This window comes from Sciurus vulgaris (genome assembly GCF_902686455.1).
Source record: "Sciurus vulgaris genome assembly, chromosome: 4".
Lineage (NCBI taxonomy): Eukaryota > Metazoa > Chordata > Mammalia > Rodentia > Sciuridae > Sciurus > Sciurus vulgaris.
This window is the reverse complement of record NC_136464.1, coordinates 117,556,584-117,577,645: the sequence shown is the minus strand read 5'-3', so window position 1 is coordinate 117,577,645 and position 21,062 is coordinate 117,556,584. Positions and strand designations below refer to the sequence as shown.

At 38.1% G+C, this 21,062-nt stretch overlaps 1 long non-coding RNA gene across 1 annotated transcript in view; it reads left to right on the top strand.

Annotated features, from left to right (window-relative positions):
* The window catches only part of LOC306659164, a 46,887-nt gene that overhangs the window by 18,302 nt on the left and 7,523 nt on the right, over positions 1-21,062 (top strand). The window contains exon 2 of the long non-coding RNA XR_013763229.1: positions 19,207-19,329. This is a non-coding gene — a long non-coding RNA (uncharacterized lncRNA). The remainder of the gene's footprint in view (positions 1-19,206; positions 19,330-21,062) is intronic.

Genomic DNA, 21,062 nt, shown 5'->3' with positions numbered 1-21,062 from the left:
AAGTACAAAAGATAAAAAAGGAAGAAAAAGACCAACAACTAGCTCTTAATTTTTACCCGTTGATCCCCAAATAAAAATTGAACAGAGCATATCCAACAACTGTAATAAAATTTGTAATATTTAAATTAAAAATAAAAATTGAAAAAAATGGAAATTTAGAGCTCCCAAATAACTATTGTATCAAAAAATCTAAAATAATGTTAGATAATATAAAATGTAAAGAAAATAATACCACTGCCCATTAACTGTCCAATTAATTCCTAAATGGCTCTTAAATGAGAAGAAGAGGATAAAATAGATTAATTATGCAGAAAGAGAAGGAAAGTTTAAAAAACAAAACAGGAATCAACAGAGATAACATAAATCAGTGAATAAGGATACAGAAAAGCAGACAAATGATCAATTCTAATAACTTAAAAAAGTACACCAAGTCTTGAAAATCATAATTCAGGAGCATTAGAACTCACCCAGATACATATAATAAAGATTGGTAAAAGAAATTAGTAGAAAACAAAATTATAAAAGGCTGTGTCAATATATTTTTAAATATCAGTGAAATGTTTATACTCTTTATTAAGAAATAGAAATTCCAATTTTTAAAAAAATCTTTGATGACAATTTAATTATTAAGTAAAAACTCAGATAACTTTTTGGATAAATTCCTTTGAATTTTCAAGAAATAAATAATTCTCTTTCTATATATACCGTCCCTAATAATAATGGAGATAAGATAAAATAATGGAGATGAGATAAGATTTTATTGTAATAGCCTTGTGTCTTGGCTTGAGAGGATTTCAAGCAAGACCTAGGACTTAGAAGGACAGCAAAGTTTACCAGAGGTGAAAGAAGGCGGGGGAAGCACCCTCAAGGAAGAGAATGGGTAGAGAGGAGGTGGAGGGTAGGAGTACTCACTTCCTTGTGAGCTTTTATGGGGTAGGAGGGAGATTGTTAGAAGGCCCTGCCCAACCCTCAGCTCTGGATTGACAGACTACATCAGCTAAGGACCTAAGGGCACTCTTGGTCATCTTGGCCAGGCTGACAGGTCTTAACTGGAATTGGTTTTACAGAATTTATGGTGGGTGGGCTCCAATTTTAATCATCCTTCTTTTCCTAAGTCTTGGAATCTCTGGTCTGTGTTGTTTGTATAGAGTCTTGCTTAATGTGTCTTAGCAATTAGGCACAGCAATTAGGCCTGCTAAGCAAACATATCTTGCTTCTCCCCTGAATTAATCTGTCTTCCTCCTGTTGTAGAGGAGTAGTTTATAGGGCTGAGAAGGGAAGGGTCCTGAAACAGCTATTTTGTCAGAGCTTGAGGTGCCACTCAGGCAGGGCTGTTGATTTGCACTATTTTCTTTCTCTCTTTTTAGTACTGGGAGTTAAATCCAGGGGTGCTGAGCTGTATCCCCAGTCCTTTTTATTTTTCGTTTTGAGACAGGATCTCACTAAGTTACTTCAGGCCTCACTAAGCTGCTGAAGCTGTTCTCAAACTTGTGATCCTCCTGCTTCTGCCTCCCGAGTTTCTGGGATTACAGGCATTCTCCACTCTGCCCAGCTGTGCTAAGTACTTTTTAAACTCCTGATCTACTGCTCATGTCTGACTGCTACCTAACAATCCCCCCTCCAGTTCTGGAGACTCTGAAATCTTTTAGGGATGTGGATATCAGGGTCCTTCTTTTATTATTTCCTGCTGGCCCGGGTTATAGGCCAAGGTGACAGGGATCTCTTGCTTCTGCTCCTATAAGTGGGACATGGGTAATAGGTAGTAGCATCAGAGTGATCAAGAAGTCCATGGTAAAAATCAAGAGTGTCTGCAGATGAATAGTCTCTGAGAGGTAGTTGAGTCTTGACAATGAAATCTAGAATAAAAAATATAAAGGAAGTAAAAACTATTTAAAAAAATCAATAAAAGGGCAGTAACCTAATTACTTAATGTAATTAAGTCAATCCTGATATGTGTAATATGTCTGCCCATCCTCCCCAAAATAAAATGTTTAAGTGTAGAGGCAATTACCCTAAATAAGAGACCTATAAACTGAATTTGACACAGAGAATAATGCAAAACAGTTCTTGGAAACAGTTCTCTAAGGTTGGTTCCAGGAAGGAAAGATGACTTTTTGGGGAAACCTGTTACCTGGTAAGGTGTGACAGGTAATGGCCTACCAAGGTAGCCTAGTGGGAGCCATCAGTTGTGCCTGTGAGTATAAATGGGTACATTGTACACAGAGAACTCAAGAACAATAATGAAATGAAAATTCCCTCCACTTTTTATCATAACCATGCACTAGTAATTCTAAATAATGTCAGAGATAAAATATTCCTCCCAGACAAAACACTGTTTTTGGTCTAAATTCTAAACAATCTCCTGTACCCAGACCAGACAGCTCCTACTGCCTGACTTTGACACACTACTGATCATGAGTAAAATTCAACCAGGGCAAACCAAAACACATGTGAATATCAATTAAAGGACATAGTCTCTGATAAAAGTCAACCTCTCTTCTTAATGTTTTTCCTTTTTGGTAAAACTAGGCATACAACGATAATGGCATTAAAAAATGTGCTCTTAAATTCACATTGTAATTTATTTAAAATATTAGATGCATTTCATTTAAATTTTAATAAGGCAATGGTCCTATTTAATAGAATTATGATTTTTTTAAATTTTGCTAGTAAAATTGTGAGGATTACAATGAAACAGGAAGTAGAAATTAGCTGAATATTGACAGAAAAGCCACAAAGCATCATTATTAATAGATTACATACACCTATTAAATCCAGAAAAAGAATGGAAAAGAGTTTGATAGACTCAAGAATAAGTGAAAAAACATCATGCTGGTCTGGGATTATGGCTCAGTGGCAAAGTGCTTGCCTAACACATGTGTGTACCATACACACACAAAAACAAAATGAAGAAAGCATGCTTTATGTTTCTTTGTCTTATAAATTATGAACTATAAAGTGTGATGAAAATGTGAAAAGTCAAGTCACAACAAAAAGAAAAAACATAAAATACATAAGCATTACATGAGTTGAATTATGTGAAGAAAAGATATTTCATGGAAAAATAAGAAAAAATTTAAATAATGTAGATATCAGTTGAGATGAAAAGACTGAATACATGAAATACATTTATTATATTAATTAAGTGTCTATATTTAATGACATTCAAATAAAAGTCCCAATAGCTCTTCTTTGAATTGTTAAACTTTCAAATTTTTACTGGAAGAAGAATAAACAGATAAGAACAAATAGTTGTTTTGAAATTTTTTTTCATAAATGGAGCAGAAGGGTCCTTGCCCTGTTAAATATTAGAACACATTATATAACTTCAAAAAATAAAATAGTATAAATATAAGAATTAATTGACATGGAGCCGGGGCTGTAGCTCAAGTGGTAGAGCCCTTGCCTGGCGTGTATGTGACCCTGGGCTCAATACTCAGCACTACAAAGGAACAAAAAATCCAGACAGTTAACTGACAGAATCAATGAACACAAATGACATAGACTAACACTAGTACCGAAGAGCTTAGGGTATAATATATAATTTTTAGAAACTAATGGGTATTGCAAAGGACCATGAAAAGCAGAAATATTTTATAGAGCAATTCTAGAAAATTTGCCCTACCAAATACAAACATTTGTGATGAAGTTGTAGTGAGGATGTTTATATGGCATTGGTACAGAAAAAGGCAAAAACACTAAGAAGCCAAAATAGAATATCAGATGCAGGCCTGCTTATATAAGGGAATTTTCATATGACAGAGGAGACATGTAGAGCAGAGAGACAAGCATAGTTTATTTAACCACTGGTTTGAGAACAGCTGGGGAGGAAAGGAGCTCCTCCCTTACACCATACACACAAAGTCAAAGGACATTTAAAGGAAAACTTCTAAAATTTTAGAAGTATTGAATAGTATCTTTATGATCCAAGGAAAGAAGAATATCCCAAACAAAACACAGAAAGCACACACCCCAAATGCTAATTAACATAAAAATTAAAACTGTGAATTAAAACAAACCAGAAACAAAGTGAGAAAATAATCTTCAGATTTGGGAATGATATTTACAATTAGCATGACTGACAAAGAGTAGATCTACAAATACATAAAAAGCTCCTATGGATCGATAAAAGATTTTGAAAAATTAAGTAAGGGAGCCAAAAATATAAATAGATAAATTACAAAAAAGACACCCTAGTACCCAGGAAACATATAAAGATTCATATCTTCACTAATAATCAGTAAAATGTGATAAAATCCCACAACATATAATATAAGGCACATCATTTATCAAAAAAAATTTAAGTGATGACGACTAAAATTCTTGGCAAGGATGTGGAATAATAGGACCTCTCATATACAGTCAACTCATTTTTTAATATAAACTTAATATTTTGAAAAGTTGAAGATATGCATAACCTATAATATAATTACTTCCACATTTATATCATAGAGAAATTCTCACACTGGAGCACAAGAGAACATGTTCAAAAATATTTGTTGCAGTAGTGTTTGTAGGGGCATGAAATAAAAAGCATTTAAATGTTATCCAATAGGAGAATGGATAGGTTATAGCATATAAATATAATTAAATTCCATATAATAATAACATGAATTACTTAGATATGTTCATAGACACAAGGATGAATTTTACAAGTACTGAACAAAAAGATACTGTATTGCAGAAGGCCTAAATGTAATATTATTTATACAATGCTCAATAATATACAGAAAACTAAATATTTCACCCACCAAAAATTACGTAAGGGACGAAGGCAAACAAAACTGACAAATCTGAAGCTGGTTGATAAGTACATCAATTCATTGATTATTCTTTCTTTGTTGCCATTTGTTTGAAAGTTTCTAACATAAATTTTTTAAATGGCCAAACACATGGATATGTAGTAAAAGTACAAAATATATGGGAATGATTAAACACAAGTTCTGGATTAGAGATATCTCAAGGGGACTGAATGCATGCAGTTAGATGGATTATTGGTGAATTTTATTTCTGGTATCAGGCAGGGGGTATACATAAATATTGGTTCACTTATTCTTTATAACCCTGAGTATGTCTGAAATGCTTCATTTTAAAAAGTAGCACAGGAGGAGGACAATTATTGAATGAAATGTTTTGTGAAATTCATTCTATGGAGAAAATACAAGTTTATTGGCATAGAGATGTCTAGATAATTACTGACACTTCAAGAAATCTCCCCTGTGTGGCAACACAAGGGAATATGTTCTAGAGGGTAACTTGCTTTCATAAACCAAGTAGGAGCCAGTGAATGATTGATTATCCATGCTCTTGCTTGTGTTGCAGACATTTATGTTTAGAAAGATGGAGTCCCACTTTGCAATGGGGAGACACTTGGTAATACTGTCACTTCTGATAACACAACAAGCATAATGTGCACCTAATGAACATATGTGTCTATTGTGAGAATTTGCAAGACAAATCTTATAAATGTATGCTGGTTGTTATGGGCCATGCCTGGGAAAGAATCATAAGAAATGCAGCTCTGAAAAGACCTGCTTCTTTGTAAGCAAGAATGAAAAGACATAGTGCAGCTATTTGGTGTCCTTGAATAAGTGGAAACAGTAATTTCTTTTCAATCCTATACAGTAAGAGATAAATGGCAAAAGACTTTAAAATTGAGCCCACTACAGAAAACAATGAATAAACAGCAAGAACAACAAAAATCTCCTTGCACTTTGACTCGTAAGTTTTTAGTAGAATAAAATGCCTCAGGGTAAAGATCAAACTAACTAAGGTCCTGAGACTCAGTGATCTTTCCATTTGGAAAAATGCTCAGGTAAAATGGTTAAGGGCTCATTTCTCCCACCAAATCCAAATAGACTTAAGGTATTTACCACCTCCTTAAGCTGGAAGAGGTGTGGGCATAAGAATGCAAAGAAATGCAGTTGATCTGAGAACTATGTTAGGCAAAGTATTGTAGCTGTAATTACTGGTATATGGAATTTATAGGGATCAAGCAAGTTGGAAGCCAACAAAGTTTTAAGTGTTATATTGGCAAAGAATAAAGTATTTGAAAGTGATAGGGCTCAAAAAGAACTATTGAGCACTTGATAAGAAGTGGGCTAAGAAAGCTGCATATTCCCTAGCACTCATTTTAAAATGAATTTAAGAAAATATAATGTTTTAGTCAGTTTTTGCCTGGCTGTGACCAAAATACCTGACAAGAACAACTTAGAGGATGAGATGTTTATTTGGGGCTTATGGTTTCAGAAGTCTGAGTCCTAGATGTCTGGGTGCATTACTCTGGGCCCAAGGTAAGGCAGCATATCATGAGGGAAGAACTGAGTGGAAAAAAACTCTTACTCTCATCCTGGGGTCAGGAAGCAGAGATTGAGAAAGAGAGTGGAAAGGGCTGTAGGAAAGATGTCCTCTTTCCAGGGCGCACCCCTTGACCCATCTCCTCAGGTCATGCATCATATACCTACAATTACCACTCAGGCCATTCAAACTAGGATGAACTGATTAGGTTATAGTTCTTACAATACAATCATTTCATCTCTGAGCATTCCTGCATTAAGACAGACTAAGAGACTCAAGGCAAAGGTTTGGTTGTGAACCCTTATAAAAATCAAAAGCAAGTTACATATATTTGATATCCTGTGGGCACAGGGCAAACATTTCCATTTTCAAAGGGAGGAATAGGGACATAGAAAGAAGAAATAGTGTTAAAGCAAGACTGAAACCAGGCCAACAGGTCCCATAATTCTATATACATCATCGAGGACGCAAGGCTGTGAGATGTGCTCTCCAAAGGGCTTGGGCAGCCTTGCTCCTTTGCTTTGCCAGTGGGTTCTTGTAACCTGGCTCTCTTTGCAGCCAGCAACTTTTCTCGGCACACAGTCCATGTTACCGGCACCTGTTAATTCCTGGGGTCTCCATTGCAGTGTCAGCTTCAACTTCACAGCATCATACATAGCCCTACCTTCAGGACTCCAACCCTGCTACACTTTTCCTGGCCTCTTAGGCCTTCCTTTAAAATCTCAGTGGAAGCCTCCATGACCCTTAATTTTAGCATTCTTTATTCCTGCAGAACCATCACCACGTGATGGCACCAAGTTTAGCTGCCAGATTACATGATACCTGGAACCCTGGAATCATGGTTGAAGCAGTCTTTAAGTCCCTGCACAGGTCAGCGTGGTAAAACAACTTCCTACCCCCCCACCCCTGTCCTGTGGAAGCAGGCCACCCCCATGATCTCTTCTCCAAAGAATTTTCTCTTCTATACCCTGAAGCCTATAGTCAGTATGGTCTTGTAAATTCCTGAGATGCCCTCAAGTCATCATTTCTCATACAAAGTGCTTAGCATCTCTTTAGGGACCATAATCTCTTCAATAAGCACAACTTTCTTGACCTCAGCTTTACCAGCACTTTTCTGGCCAAACTGCAAGTTTTTGAGATACTTTAGCTCTGCTTTCTGCCCCTATTTCTCATAGTAAACCTAAAGCAGATAACAAAATCTGTGCCACTTACTGAATGCTGTGCTACCCTGATAGTTCTACCACCAGATAAATCCACCCATGACATTTGAATTCAGTTTTACACAAAGTTAAAACATGGGTAAGATTTAGCTAAGTTCTTTGCCTGAATATAGCATAAATGGCCTCTAGTCCAATCCCCAAAAGAGTTCTCATTTCTCTTTGAAACCTGCTGAACCCAGTCCTCATTCCTATAAGAATCTGGTCTGAGCTGCTGCTACAATCTCCCATCAAATTTCAATTACAATAATTTAAAGCTTTTTCAGGTTTCATCTCTAAACTTTTCAAAATTCCTCCCACAAACCAGCTCCAAAGGCTTCTAAACCACATGGTTAGGTTAGCATAGTAACAACCTCACTTCTTGGTAACAATTTCTGTTTTAGTGAGCTATTGTGTCATTGTGACCAACATACATGATAAGAACAAGTTAGAGGAGGGAAAATTTATTTGAGGCTCATGGTTTCAGAAGTTCCAGTTCATAGAAGATCATCTGCATTGTTCTGGGTCTAACATGAGGCAGCACATCATGGCACCGGGACCAACAGAAGAATAATGCTCATCTCATGGGGGGTGTGGTGTCAGGAGGCAGAGTGTGAGAGAGGGGAAGGGCCACAGGAAGAATGCCTTTGTTCAGTGTATGCCCTCTGTAACCCATCTCTCCCAGTCACCCCCCGCTTGCCTACATTTACCACCCAGTCAGTATCTTAAAAGTAGGATGGACTGATTAGGTTATAACCATTACCACCCAATCATTTCATTTCTGAATATTCCTGTATTAGAAGGAGCATTTATACCTCATATCCAAACCATAACAGATAATTAAAAGGAAAAAAAATCTCCCTGAAGGTGGAGCCAGAAGTTATAGAAAATAAGGGCTAAATCAGCTTGTCCAGGAGAGCAGAGTCAGGGATTAATCAAGGTAGCAGGCTCCTTAAATATCTGCTTAGAAGGAATTCAGAATTTCTCAGGATCAGAAATTAATTTCCATTTTCAGTCATTGGATGTGTGAATGGTAGATAGCTTTCTATTTTTGTTGATAGGTTTCCAGAGCTAAGGGAGCAACTTCTAGACTTGATATAGAGAATACCATATACCGCCCTGAGATTCTGGACTTGGTGCTTGATGTTATGAGTGGGAGATTTTGGAGGTGTCCCTTTTGGGGAGGAATATTAAATAAAAAATACTTAGACACAAACTCAAAAGAGTTTAATTAAACAAGGAATGATTTGAGAACTGGGCAGCCCACAGAATCAGAATAGTTTCCGAGTGACTCTGGAGCCACCACATGGCTGGATAACATTTCGTAGGGAGAGGGAAGTTATGTGCAAAAAAGTGGAAATGAGGTACAAAGATAGCCGGATCTGTTAAATCTCGGTGTTGACCTTATTTAAAGAAGTTTTCAGTAGTGATCTAAGGTTGACTATACTGGGCTGCTTTGATTGGCTAAGATTTGGCTACTTCTTGCAAGGGTAGATTATAATCTGTTTACAATCAAATTAAGCTGCACATCATTATGAACAGAGAAACTTTTGGGTAAAATTTATAGTATATATGGAGGCAGCTTTATGCCAAACTTAATTTAAATTAGGAGGTGGGTGTAATTGTAATATCTGTGCCCAAGGGAGAGTGAACTGAATATTTGGAGAAATGAAAGGGTAGACTGTGACCGGGTACCACAAGTCCTTACCCACATTTCCAGTTCCACTTCCCCTGTGCTTTCTTCAGTGGGTGGGGCGAGATGACTGGTCCCTTCGCAGGGCTGTGTCTGTGAGGAGAGAAGCATGACTTCCAGGCCCAGAGCACATGGGGGTTGATATGCAGTTTTCCATCCTTTCCTTTCCTTCTATGGTGAACCTAAAGCTTTTGATTGAGATAGAGTTGCCATAAGATTGCTGCATTCTGGAAAACTGAGATTACCATGCACAGGACATCTGTCCAAGAGATTCTAGGCCACATGTGGACATCACAGGTGCAGAAATAAATTGTGTTTTACTACTGAGGTATTAGGGGTTTTGATAATATAGTATGTTCTCATAGATGCATTTATTTTTGACTATTTAGTACTAAATAATTACATTCATGCGTATGAACATACATACAGTCACTCTCTCTATTGTGAGTTCTGCATTTAACCTGCTGTGAATCCAAAATATTCAGGGGAAAAAATTACATCTGTATTAAACATATATAGAATTTTTCCTTGTCACCATCCTCAAAATAAATATAAGAAATTTTTTCATTGTATTAGGTATTATACGTAATCTAAAGATGATTTAAAGTACACGCAAGGATATGCATGGGCTATTTGCAAATACTATACCATTTTACATAAAGGTCTGAACATTTAAGTATTTTGATAACCATGGGGGCATTCTGAGACCAAACACCTATGGATACTGCGGAACATCTATATCTAATGGATTAAATAGTTAGAAAAGAATTCCAAATTTTAAAATAAGAAAATATGGGTAAATATTTAACTTGTCTATAGCAAAGTAGGACTTTCTAAACATACTGTGGTAGAAAACCACACTGGTGAAAAGCAGATCTGACTACTTGCAAATAATATTTTGAATATCCAAAATATCATAAACTAAGTGAAAATTAATGACATACCGGGAAAAATGTTTTTGCAATAAAGGGTTAATGTCTTAATATTTAAGAAGCTCTTAAAAATGATTAACTTGAAATACTGCCAACACATACATACAAAAAGGACAAAATATATGATCTTATAATAATTCATGAATACTGAAATACTGACAGGTATCTTCCAAAGACACTAGCATCTGAACCAGTGATAAGGGTCACATTCGAGTTCCTTGCTCAGTCAACAGTCACAGGACATTGTCAACACTGCCCCTGGAGTGCAAATAAGCACCCAGAAAATATATGGTATGTGAGGGTGTATGAATATATACATATTTATAAGGGGCATGATAATAAATGATTTTGGATTTTAATTTTTTAATATTTTTTCTGCATCATGTCCAATTTTCTTTAATAAACACCTATCATTTTAAAAATAAAGAAAAAATACTACATATATATTTTGCAAAAACACTTTTTGGGCAGATTAAACCCAGGTCCTTCTGCACGCTAGGTGAGTGCTCTACCACTAACTGCACCCCCAGCCCCAAATACTATATATATATTTTTTGTTTGTTTGTTTGTTTGTTTTGTTTTGTTTTGATGAAGCAAGAGATATGTCATTGATCTAGTCACAAACCACAGAATCCTAAAGATAACAATGAATGTTCTCAACAAGCTCTTGTATAGGAAGCCAATTGGTTGGATGGCATGATCTGTAAAGGGACCTAACCTTTTGGGAGACTGACATAAATAATTATTACCTTTTATGATACAAATGCTTTTGAAGAACAGCTATAGTCTCTATTAAGAAAGCAGTATGCCCCTATGAGATTTTCCCATCCCTAAGATTAATATCTTATTTGAGGAAGCCTGAGTATTTTTCTACCTTGTAATCGCACATGAAGAATTATTTTGTGCCATGCCACAGGTTAAATGCATATCATGAAATTCACTTTCCTCCCTACTGCTATTTCTGTCACTTAATTCGATGAAAGTCCACAAAAATACAGTATGACTCAGAATATTGGAGCTGCGGCTAAGCAACAAAAGTTCATTCAAAATTGATTTTCTTTCAGGAATCCTTGATATTCTTCATTCCAATTGTTCACCTCAACTGTAGGGCTTGGTAAACACTTAAGGAAGTTGCCATGCGCTGCAGCCTGCTGGAGACATGAAGGAATGTAGAGCAGGATAATCACAACATCATCAACCCAATTCTCCAAGGTAGCTGGCCAATAATGCTGTTCTAATTGAATAACTTATCCACAGCTATTTCCCCTGGGAGAGCCGAAGGCTGAGCCTCGGCAAAGAGGCAGATGGTGCCGCATATACAATGAAACCTGTAATTTTCTCTTGCCATTGGACATGTTAACAGTGGGCTGTTTCTGCTTATTCTTTAATATTTTATTTTAATAGTCCCTTCCCAAATTATAATGCACCATGAAGCAGCCAAAGACGGATTCAGTGATACATATCATATTTAATTTATCATACCTCTAGCTCACCGAACAACTCACTTGGTAATCAGCGGCAGAATATGTCAGAGTCAGGTGCAAACTGAAATGAAAACGACAGAAAGAACCCAATTAAAACCAAAAGGGGAGATGAGTCTTTAGGGTGGCACAGCATTAACTAGCAGCAAACGTATGGAATATCAAATACATTCTAATTCTGATTTTTTTTAAAACAGTAAATTTGCTATGGAATATGCACACCAAAGGTATCTGGGAAGACAATGGGGAGGTTCTGTTTCCTGCTGTGAGATTGCTTCAACCACTGGGATTTGAAAAGGGATGAAGGCTTGATTTTTATCCTCTAGTAGCAGCCAAAGTTGGAAGACAGGGAAGCACAGGGCAAGCAGAGAGAGCCCATCAGTGGTCTAACAACACGACAGATGACAGGCCCAGAGGCGAACCAGGGCCGCCAGCCCATCATCCAGCCTGGGCTGCCCAGGAGCAGCTGCAGCAATGGAAGATCATCCAGACTTGAGTGCTGAGCTCTGGCCAGGGCCAGAGTCTTTCGTGTCTGGAAACAGCCCATGCAGACCCCTTCCTAGAAGAGTGAAAAGGAACCAGGGTGGGAGTAGATGCAGAGACAGCAGACCACCTTATTACGCTTGTGCAGTGCCTCCTGGGCAGAAACCAAGCCATAAAAAATGTTCCATTCTACAAAGCGACGTCTCTGTGGTTTCCCTAAGAGGAGGAAAGCTTTCATGGCTGTAATGAGTAAATGCACGATTGCTGATATTTATCAGAATGCCAGGGAACAAGAAGAAAGCACTGAGGTCAAAGGGCAGCACAGGTCTGCCTGTGGTCGGGGAAAGAAGGAGATAAGATGGGGTTATTTTATTTTGGGAAGGTAAACTAGTGCTGCAGCCCCCTGACATGGATAATTCATGAAGCCTCTGGTCTGTATTAGACACCCAACATGCTTTTCAGAAAGAAATGACACAACAATTAATGTGTCAAATAATAATGTGCCACTTGGAGAAAGATAATTGTACCCAGCGTCAGATAGTTATTAGGTCAAAGCGAATGCTCATCCTTTCAAAGGCAGCAGTGTCTATTCACTCTGGCATCCTACTGTAAGTACAGTATTGTGTTCATAATCACACAGGCTGCAGCCGGGAACACTGGGTTTTATCTGATTTTTCTCCATTTGGAATAATACCCTGATGATTCCCTGCACAGTGAACTCAGTCATGTGAAACACAAATGAGTACGCTTAAAGACGGATTGCCCACGCATGCAGGAGAGGTTTCTTTGTTTTTCATATAAAATAAAGCATGAGAACTGTCCCTGAGAAGGTTGGAGTATATGTAACAAAAACTATCAGACCTGAGTTTGCTCATGTGTAAAAGATAGTCTTTTCTGCTGGTGATTTAATGCACCAGGATATCAATCAGTCACATCATGGCCTCAGAAGTCCTTGTTCAATTTCTGGTGCCATAACTTACTTGATGTGGGATTTGGACAAGTCATTTAACCTCGCTGAGATTCTATTTCCTCATTTGAAAAATAGAAATTGAAAAATCTGCTATATATTTAGCTCCCTCTGTTGAGGAGGTCAAGAAGAAAGGAGATGAAAAGGTGTTTTGTATATATGAAGGACCATGTAAAGGTTATCTTGTGGGTATCTCCATTATGTCATCTTATGAATGCTCCAGATTAATTAATGCTTAATTAATTATCAAATCTGTCATCTTTTAAGCAGAGACAGTTTAACAAAAACTGGGCAATGTCGTAGGTTCTTAAAATTCAAAGGATATTAAGACCAACTACTCAAGACTGAACTAAATACTTCATCCAACCAAGAATGAGGAACTAAAATATATGCTTATTACATGTACATTTACTCCTGCTTCATTTATTCAAGCATGAATTAGTCATTCTTAGAAAGAGAGAAGCACTTCATTTGGGGATATTTTATCTGCATTGTCCACCAAACTGGTTATTGTCAAAAGTATTTTAAATAAATAAAATATCACTATGTGTTATGTAAAATATTCAAAATGTTCAATAGAACTTTGTGGACAAGAAGAGTTTGTACACCTTGTCCTTTTGTGAGGAGCCATTCCTAAAGGATAGCTTGACTATGTGGACCATCAATGGGAAAAGAAAATTGAAAAGAAAAATGGTACCATCTTTGACTTTGAGCGGATTATTACATATCTTACCTGTGAGGAGGTCTTGTTAGAGGAACTCAAACTAATGTATAAAAGATAAATAATTACAGTAAGTAGTACTGTATTGAGACAGAGGGATATAGTAACTTCACCTGTTAAAGATAAATATTCTACTAATTCAGATCAGAGCATACAGGTACCTCTGTTATGAAACCACATGTGTTCCTCCCAAACATTGTTTATTTGTAAAGAGTGCTTAAAAATTAACAGTGTTTACACAAAATAGGATGTCAGCATGAGTCAGTGCCCCACTCAAAGTCTTTTTATAAATCTCTCTTGCAACTGATACCGCATCGCTTCCACCTTTTGATATTCAATAGAAGTAACTCACTAAGTCCAGCTCCCCTTAAAGGGAGAGGAATCAGTAACTGCTCATTTGTGATCAGTTATTGCAGGATGTCTCTCAAGGGTCAGAGGAGCACAAGGAAGAGAGAACAACATAGGCGGAAAGGCTTACAGGGTTGAGGTGTAAAACCTATAAACTCGTAAGCCCATGGTCCTTGGGGTCACTGGATATTGGCAGCCACAGAGGGAGCCCGTGGCAACAAGAATGAAATCAGCATGAGCCCTGTCCTCTCTTACTGGAGGGCAAAGGAAGGTGTTGGCAAGGGTCCCAGGTTTTGAGCAGCTTGGGGGAAGGGCATCGAAGCAGATTCTCTTGAATTGATCGGTAATTCCTGGCATGATTCCAAGGCATAAATCAGGCTGCTCTTCTTTCAAGCTATTGCCTAGAAAATAATCATTTTATATTTGAGACTACTAAGCAATGCTATGAGCTATGGTCTTCTTTAGACCTGACCATCTCTTTCAGGAAGGCAAATGAACCATTGGGTACAAGAGGTTTAAGCACAATTTTAAACCAGTACTTTGTGATGATAATTACTGGACCAACCCCTGGCTCCTGCTACCCTTCCAGACTTGGGAAGCATCAGTGGCGCTAGGTTTCACATGGCTTTATGGTCCATTTCCCATAAAAACCACTATCCTAGGGAGTGGCCTATTCTCGAGTCCCCATGAGCCATCTGTTCCCTAAGGTTTTCACATTCTCTTTTGCTGGACTGGTCCTTGTAACACTCTAATCTCTCACCTCAACTCTATCAACTTTTGTCTCCTCCACTGTACCTCCATACATGCTCATGGTTCCGAGGTCATGTGAATCCTAGATGAGTTATTCTCATTCTGGGACACCACCAATCCCAGGGACCTACCCCAGACAATTATTTAGAATTATTTCTGGTGATTTGAAAGGGAAACTAGAGCTGAGAAACCCTAACCTTAATTTTAAGCATCCTACTTAGAAGCCACATTTTCTATCTGGCCTTGTTCAAACACTCTTCACTTCATTGACTTATTAACCTCATAGTGACCTGTATTCCATTGACACTCTTTAACAAATCATCTCTATCTTCTTGAACTCACCTTTTATGGGAAATGTTATATAGTTCTGTACTACATAGCCTCTCCTGTTCAAGGTCTATAATATCTTTTTAATTCTTTCTGTTTGTAATACCTGCCTGGAAAAATCACAACTCAGATTAAATGAACTCTCCACTTTATTCATGTTGGCATCCAAGAGGCAGAACATTGTTAGGAGAAAAACACCTGCCACGTGTGATGGTGCTCATCTGTAATTACAGAGAATTGGGAGACTGAGGCAGGAGGATCGCAAGTTCAAAGCCAGCCTCAGCAACTTAGCAAGACCCTAAGCCACTCAGTGAGACCCTGTCTCTAAACAAAACATAAAAAGGACTGGGGAGTTGGCTCAGTGGTTAAGTGCCCATGGATTCAATCCCTGGCACAGAAAAAAAAAAAAAAATTACCTAATGGTGTGGACCAGACTTGTTTCAATTTATTATTGAAAGTTTATGTGGATTTTTAACATCTCCAGATGGTCTTTCTGTACTTTCCTTTATAGTTTGGATCTTAAATGACCCCCAAAGGCCATGTGTTAAAGGCCTGGGTGCCAACTTGTGGCACTGTTGGGAGATGGTGGAAACTTTAAGAGGTGGGGCCTTGTGGAAGGAAGTTAAGGCATGAGTTAGGCCAACGGAGTCATGTCCTTGAAGGGAACACTGGGATCCTGGGCCCTTTCCCCTCTCTTCTCTTTGCTTCTTGGCCAACTTAAGGGGAACAGCTCTCCTCTGGTACATTCTCCCACCATAAGTTACTCTGCCATTACAAACCCAAAACAAGATGGCCAAGGGACCACAGACTAAAACCATAAACCTCCTTTAAAAAAGTTGTTTATCCTCCTGTGAGGTTGTTTATCTCAGGTATTTGACATAGTGACAAAAAGCTAACATTTTTTCTAGTTATTTTACCTTTCTGATTCTTCTAGGTGATTATAATATAACCTAATACCTGCAAATGTGACCCTTCTTGAAAATAGAGTCTTTTTTGCAAGTGTAATTAAGGATCTCAACGTGAGATGATCCTGGATACAGGGTGGGCCCCATATCCAACGATGAGTGTCCTTATAAGAAATAGGAGAGGGAAGGCTGAAGTGTAGAGGCCCAGGGAAAAATGTCGCACGAAGACGGGCAGACTAGAGTCACATTGCCACGAGCTAGGGAGACCAGCAGTCCCCAGACACTGGAAGAAGCTGAATCTCAGAGGAGGCATGGCCCTGACATCACCTCGATTTTAAATTTCAGGTCTCCAGAACCAAGAGTGAACAAATTCCCGTTGCTTATAGCCTCCGGGTTTGTGGTCATTTGTTATGGCAGTAGGAAACAATGAACGGATACAACCTTTCATCTCAAAATTCCAATCCCTCCACTTCTTCCTGCTCTGCTCCCCTTATAGATGAGCTCATCCTGTATTTTATTAGTAAAAGAGATGACAGTCAGATGAAAAATCTCATCTTTCCATCAAACCTATAAACCCACATGCACCTGTATGCTTGGTACCTTCCTATCAGAGGCTGCTTGTCCACTACTCTTTCTTACTCATGAATATGTTCAGTTATTCTTATTTTTGTTCTTTTACTATTATCAGTATGTACCAGATCATTTTCATTGGCTCAAAAACATGCCTTGACATGGTATTGGCACCAAAATAGACAGGTAGACCAATGGTACAGGATAGAAGACACGGAGACATACCCACATAAGTACAGTAATCTCATACTAGACGAAGGTGCCAAAAACTTACAATGGAGAAAGATACCTCTCCAACAAATGGTGCTGGCAAAACTGGAAATCCATATGCAGTAAAATGAAATTAAACCCCTATCTCTCACCCTGTACAAAACTCAACTCAAAATGGATCAAGGATCTAGGAATTAGATCCAAATAGAAGAAAAAGTAGGCCCGAATCTCCATCATGTTGGTTTAGGACCAGACTTCCTTAACAAGACCCCTATAGTCCTAGAAATAAATGCAAGAATCAATAAATGGGATAGATTCAAACTAAAAAGCTTTTTCACAGCACAGGAAACAATCAATAATGTGAAAAGACAGCCTACAGAGTTGGAGAAAATCTTTTCTACCAGATAGAGCAATATTCTCCAAAATTTATAAAGAACTTAAAAAACTTTACACCCAAAATACAAAGAATCCAATCAATAAATGGGCTAAGGAACTGGGCAGACACTTCACAGAAGAAGATATCCAGGTGATCAACAAATATATGAAAAAGTGTAATTAGAGAAATGGAAATTAAAACCCCCCTAAGATTTCATCCAACTCCAATTACAATGGCTATTATCAAGAACACAAGCAGTAATAAGTGTTGGCATGGATGTGGGGAAAGAGGCACACTCATATATTGCTGGTGGAATTGGAAAGCAGTATAGAGATTCCTCAGAAAACTTGGAATGGACCCACCATTTGACCCAGCTATCCCCCTCCTCAGTTTATACCAAAAGGACTTAAAATCAGCATATTTCAATGATGCTGCCACATCAATGTTCATAGCAGCTCAATTTACAATAGCTAGATTGTGGACTCAACCTAGATGCCCTTCAATTGATGAATGGATAAAGAAACTGTGGTATATATACACAATGGAATATTACTCGGCCATAAAGAAGAATAAAATTATGGCATTTACTGATAAAAGGGTGAAGTTGGAAAATATAATGCTAAGTGAAATAGGCCAACCCCCCAAAACCAAGGGCCAAATGTTTTCTCTGATAAGTGGATGACAATACATAAGGGGTGTGGTGGGGGTTGGGGAAGAGAAGAATGAAGGAACTTTGGATGTGTAGAGGAAAATGGGGTGAGAGGGGGTGGGGAAAGAAAGATAGTAGAATGAGACAGACAGTATTACCCTATGTATATGTATGATTACATGAATGGTATGAATCTACATCATGTACAACCATAGAAATGAAAAGTTGTACCCATTTGTGTACAATGAATCAAAATTCAGTCTGTTAAAAATTTTTTTAAAAAACATGCCTTGATATTGTCTATCTTAAAAGTGAGTGTGTGATACGTGTATGGGTGTTTATATACACATTTTCTTTTCCTTGACATGATACCCCTCCTCTTGTTTATTTTCTCTGTTCCCACTGATATTTATTCCTCTAAAAGCTGTCAAGATTCACTATTTCCACTTTCTCAACTTTCCCTTTTCTGCTCAATTTATTTTAATCAACTTTCTCTTTCTATCACTCCACTGAAATACCTGCTATCAAGGTCTCTAATATTTTTGATTTTGCCAAACCCAATAGCTAGTTCTCTGATTTTATTTTCCCCAAACTTGAAAGAGTTGACACAGTTTACCACTCCCTCCTATCAACTCCTTCCTGCCCCAGCACTCTGTAAATCTTACCTGTTATCATTTCCAGAAGGGGTTGAAATGATTGGAGAATGACATTTTTAAGTAAGCTAGTAATTCTAGTCTTTGTGCTTTTTAGGTGTGTCTTTTTAAAGCTTGATACAGGGTTTAGGATTAATTATTTTGTTTCACTTTTATTATACTCATGTACATGGGCCAAGTGTTTTAGGAGGATATTTAGAGGTGAACTGAAAAGTCACAGTAATAAAAACAATTATTTTGAAGCAACACTGGAATCTCTATTAGCAGGTCTCACTGATAAAACATAATTACAGAATAAGATTGCCCGATACTCTAAGGAAGCTAATTCTACATTTTTTTCCTCATGTGTTTTGCTTGCTGTTTCTTCTGCCTCTGTGGCAGATAAAGAATGTGGATAAGTGCTGTGCTTAGTTCTCGGAGTAGAATTCTAAGTTGGGAACTCAGAGTTTCGTATCCAGAGTGAGGTCAGGCTACGGATGAGTTTGTGATGACAAGTGTGAGACTTGAAATAGAGTCTTGTCTAACACGAATGTTTATAAGTATTGTCCTGATAAGACAAATGAAGCCTAGCAGGAATCCAAGTTAATATACAGAGGTGTGAGGCATGACCATGATTTGTCTTTGCTCATGAATATGAATTTTCCCCAGGGACTTACCCAGGCTAAAGCAAAAAGGAAGGAGAAAGAGAAGGACAAGGAAAAGAAGGAGAAGGAAGAGAGAAAGAAAGGAGAGGACACAACCACCATCACCCAACCCCATGTAAGAAAATTGGTAATAATAACTTCCCATTCTTTTAGCTCTCTGGAGTGATCATTTTTCCCTTCCCATATTTCCCCCATGGGATTTCCCTGACTTATCATGCACTCTTTTTCATGTCACTTCCCTTCTCCACTCCCCTGCTCCTGTCCATATACTTCCCAAATAACTTTCTCTCAAAGTCTTGCCTCAGGATCTTTAGATGAAGGTATGAAAGCCAAGACATCATCTCAACTATTGGATGCTTTGGTCCCAGAGAAGGGTATGTATATATTATAGGTTGGATTGTATCCTTCCTGGGGTTTTTTTTCGTTTGTTTGTTTTGTTTTCAGTGCTGGGAATCAAGTCCAGGGCCTCATATACATACACAGGTATTCTACCACTGAGCTGCAAACCCAGTAAGTTTGAAATCTTAATTCCTCAGCATTTTATTTTGATATAAGGTAATTTGCAAATGTAATTAGTCAAGATTAAAGTAAATCTCTATGTTTTAGTCACCTTTTTTAATAGCTGTAACGAAAAGTTCTGATGAGAATAGTTAGAGAAGGAAAAGTTTATTTGGCTCTCAATATTTTAGAGATCTCAGTCCATAGATGGTCAACGCCATTACTCTGGGCCTGAGATGAGGCAGAATCCTGAGGTGGTGGGTGTGGAAGAGGAAAGCAGCTGGAGACACGGCCACCAGGAAGCAGAGGGAGAGAGTGTTCCATTCATCACAGACAAACTATATGTCCCCAAGGCACACCCCTAATGACCACCTCCTCCAGCCACATTCTACCTGTCTATGGTTACACCCAGTTAATCCTTCTTAGGGGATTAATGCAGTGATTAGTTCAAGGCTTTCAGGACCCAATTACTTCTCATCTAGAACAGCCTGCCTTGTCTTGTTAGAAATACTGAGGTGCTGCAAGAAATCAAACACATGCTCAGGAATGGGTGGGCAAGGTCAAACTGTACTTCTGCAGAAGGGTGCATCCCCAAAGGGAATCTGGTGAGCACACACACCTGGCAGTCTGCCAGTTTTTATCCCTAGTGAGGCACTGCACCTCACTCTGATAGGAAGAGCTCAGGGGAACTATTTACTCAATTAGGTAATTTAAAATTGGGGAGGGCATGAGAAAGGGCTACAGTTGTGATTGGATACCTATTAGGAAATTTAAGAATGACTTCATTCTGACCACATGGTTTCCTAACTTAAGATGGCCCCATTATACACCTGAAATTTAAGTTACAGTAAACATACCTATGTTGCATTAGAAGTTTAACTTTGATAGAAAAGAAAACATAAATCTTACAGTCTTACACATGAACTTTTGGGGGATACTTCTTATCTAAACCATAATACCTTAATTCAATATGACTGAGATATTCATTACAAAGGGAGGAGAATTTGGACCAAGAGACAGACAAGTACACAGTTATGGAGAACACCATGTGAACGTGAAAATAAAGATGGGGGTTGCTATGGACTGAATGTGTCCTTCAAGCATTCATGTTTGAGGTGATAATTCTCAATGTCACTGTATTTTGAGACAGGGCTTCCAAGGAAGTAATTAAGGATAGATGAGGCTATAAATGTTGAACCCCAATCTATTAGAATTAGTATCTATATAAGAAGAGACATCAAAAGGATCCTCTCTGTATCTCCACAACCATCCTTTACCCTTTGCCATGTGAGGACACCACCCTCTGTGACCCACAGCCTGGCTGAGCAGGGACTCTACTGCTGTGTGTTCCCACCGGACAGC